Source organism: Cupressus sempervirens, chromosome 3 (genome assembly GCF_028749045.1).
Source record: "Cupressus sempervirens isolate cs-2001-9-10 chromosome 3, ASM2874904v1, whole genome shotgun sequence".
In the NCBI taxonomy this organism is placed as follows: domain Eukaryota; kingdom Viridiplantae; phylum Streptophyta; class Pinopsida; order Cupressales; family Cupressaceae; genus Cupressus; species Cupressus sempervirens.
In genome coordinates, this window is record NC_143120.1 from 832,882,982 (window position 1) to 832,886,786 (window position 3,805).

The window sequence follows — 3,805 nt, forward strand, 5'->3', positions numbered from 1 at the left end:
AGGTTAGTAATTTAGAAATTTAAGAGATTATGACAAAGGTGACACATGAGGTTGAATACATTGAAGATGATGTGCTGAACAACAAAAAGAAGGAGATATAACAGAGATAGAACCTTACTATTCTGGAAGAGGTTACACTAAAGCTGCCAAATGTTGCTAGAACTCAAACAGTAAAACTAGCCTAGAGGACGTGTTAGACGCGTTTATATGGTGGCCACAAGCGTGGAATTGAATGATATATTCACAAGTCAAGTCAATGGCTTTTAATGACTCGAAGGTTCCACATTGCTCAATTCATTTGTTTATCCACTTCCATCACGACATCCCAGATCATCATGTATTCTCCATGAAGCTGCAATAGTTGAATGGAATCTTAATGAAATTGACCATTCATTCACTCTATTCAACAACTTTGTAATGGACGCTCTGTGCAACTAAGCTTTGAATGGCCATGGTGATAGAAATGAGAACCATCACAATTCTATGGAGTTTCTTTGCAATTGCAATTTACAGGTGCTTGGGAGATGTGGGCACGGCTACTTTTTATTCTCCTCCTTATGTTCGTAAGTTCTACTGCCCTCTACTTCTCTCTTGGCTTTTGATTCAATTCATTTATTGTTGTCTTTGAAACTTCGATTTTTTCAAATCAGAGATCTATAGATCTATTTGGATGATGAATAATCGAGTATGATTTGAATACTAATATTAAAAACTTTGGATCTAGTATTTTGGATGTTGATTGTACAATGTGATTTCAAATATAGATACTCAAAATCAGGCATCTAACTTTTTTGATAATGAATCATAGAACGTTGTTTGAAACCAGGTTATGAAAATTAGAGATCTTGGATCATAGAGTGTGATTTTGAAATGTCGATATCAAAATCAAGCGTCAAACTTTACTATAATGAATCATAGAACATGATTTGAAATTCGTTATTTCATTTGAAGTGAGGTTCTAAAAATTAAAGATCTTAGATCATAGAGTGTGATTTTGAAATGATGATATCAAAAATTGAGAGCTTACATTCTGATAATAAATCCATAGTGTGGGATTTGAAATGTCATGGGATCTTGAAATGAGAATGATAGACTTAGATATTGTAAAGATTTGGTAAGTAATTTAATCACTAGATTCATATTGGAATGTTTTGTGAAACAAAAATTGTTGGCAGCCTCAGAATGCTATGGGAATGATGAAAAGCAGTTTCCAGTTGGAAATCTGTTTGCAGCAGTGAGTGATGCAATTTGGGACAATGAAGCAGCTTGTGGGAGATAGTACAGTGTCAGATGTCTCAGTGGTACAAATCAAATCTCACAAAATCCATGCTCAGACAACACCAATTCCACTACTGTCAAGATACTCCATTACTACTCTTCTAACTGCAATGGAACACTCCAACTCTCTGTTGATGCCTTCAGAGATATTGCTACTTCCACAACAGGGACAATCAATATTGAATATGATCAGTAAGTTTATATTTAACTTTTAATTTGGTCATTCTTCTTTAAAATAAGATGTGGGCCTATTTATTATTGACTAGTCTCCTCCCAATTCACCCAAATTAGAGTTGGGGGTTGGGTTATAGACATTTCAAACCTATAAAACAATAAAAGAAAACACTAATCTCTGACCTAGAATTCTCTCAAGTTGTTAAAATTGGTAGCTTTCAATGATTATTGACTTTGATGTGTTCTATTGCAGAGTATAATAGCATCAAGTTCTATTACACAAGTGTTAGGAAACTCTTATGTTTAAGGTTGCCATGAATTGGGGAATTAAAGGTCAAAAACATTGTGTAAAGAGAATTATTGTATAAGCATCTTATTTATTCCATTTTATGTATCACACAACTTCTGTAATAACATTAATATTAATTGTAGCCCATTCCAACATTATCAAATTCATTTTGATTGTCTATTGCAAATGTTCCTTATCATTATATGTGGAATAGTGTAAATTGATTGTTGATATATATTCAATTAATCTTAATTTCCTCTAAAAAAATTATTTTGGAAGATGAAATAATAAAAGAATGGAAGATCCCATAGGTGTGATAGTGGAATCAAATTTAAAATCCTACAAAGAGGGAGTGGAGATACAAATTCCCATCTCCAAAGAATTTGTTAGAACCAAACCCAATTGTGTGGAATTGATAATTTGTTCTTGGGAATTCCTAGTTCAAGTGATAAGTCATGGCCTTCTATAGAGAGTTTTCTTTGTTAGATCCAAAATAATTTGGGTAACATCATCAAGTTTATGGTATTCCTAACTGTTTTAAGAAGGATACAACTAGTAGAAATTATTGAGGGTTGCCATGGATGATGGATGGCACTGGAATTTATCTAAGAGATTGGGAACCAAATATCTAATAAAACATACAATTTTCAACCTCGATATGGATATCCGAATTGAAATTAGCCCCATCTAGATGCATGAAGTCAGCAATATAATACCACAGTGTAGTAAGGGGAACATTGATGTAGAGAAATCTCAAGGAAAAATAATGGAGATGCTTACAAAAATTTTCATGGGAGGGTAAACTTTGTAATGTTACATAATTAGTCATAATCTTGACAATTAGTGACAATTAGTGATATAGTGAAAGGAATAATTGGACGATGGAACATAAAGTGACCTTTCAGATGAACGATCTATTCAAATGGATGGCCTTTGTCTAAATTGATAAGAAATGAATGGCCTATTGTAAATTGATAAGGAGCATGTAATGTCTTGACTTTTATACCACTCAATTACTAAATAATAAATGAAGGTAAACTATTTTTCCATTTCACAAATATGATAAGCACATCACTGTTAATATTTTCACATAATGTATTGAAACTAAGCAACACTATGATCCAGCTATTGTGACACCTCTCTCAGGTAGCCGACATAAATTAAGCTATTAAGTTATAACTATTTTTTTCCTTAAAAGTTTATACAACGCTATGATACACAATGCGGAAGCAATATGAAACATACACATTAAGCAATGCAAATATAGTTTTGATTACTGAAAGCTTCCTTACTGTTCTGGCGGAGGTTGTACTGAAGTTGTCAAATGCTGTTGGCACTGGCAGTAAAATACTGTTGGCACGTAATCTTCAAACCCTTCCTCTGCTAGCACCACAAAATGCAGTAAATGATAAATATTAACTGCACATCCACAGCCTTTCTTCTGGTCATGCGGCAAGATTGACATTAGGGCGTGGCAAAGAGCTTTTTTTGGATTTTGACATAGTGTATAAGTTCGTGTTGGTCAAAATTTTGACCAACACGGGCTTCTAGTTAAAAAAATTATATACGTTGCCTTGCATAAAATGACCAATTTGACCCCATTCTATTAGATGGTCAAAAATTTTGGTCTAAAAATGGGATCAAATGTACTAGTGCATTATCCATGATGTTTTATAAATCAACAAAATACCAAATAGGAAAATCACCAAGAAAGAATGAATAATTATAGAAATATTTATCAAGTTAAGGTTATAAGAGTATTGTTGTATTCATGAATACAAAATTTTCATAGCCATTTCTTCATCAAAGTGTAAATTCATACATATTGTAAGAAACTAATATGATAAAATTGATCCAAAGTAGTTATATTTTTTCCTAGCACATATTTTTCTACAATAAGCCTTGAGGAATATTTTAATATGAGAAAACAAACTATCAAATATTCTACCAGTTTTTTCTACATAATAAGTAAAAGGATCCCAACATTCCCAAAAATGAACTAAGAGGGAAATTCTATAGTTCATGTTAAAAATGGCACAAGCCTCAACCAAACCAAAATTCCCA

The 3,805-nt window shown here is 32.6% G+C and overlaps 1 pseudogene across 1 annotated transcript; it reads left to right on the forward strand.

Moving 5' to 3' along the window:
- Positions 1–341: 341 nt before the first annotated feature.
- On the forward strand, positions 342–1,474 carry LOC149569366 (EG45-like domain containing protein; annotated as a pseudogene). The gene is made up of 2 exons (XR_016361746.1): positions 342–563; positions 1,176–1,474. The product of XR_016361746.1 is annotated as an EG45-like domain containing protein (transcript).
- Positions 1,475–3,805: the final 2,331 nt, after the last annotated feature.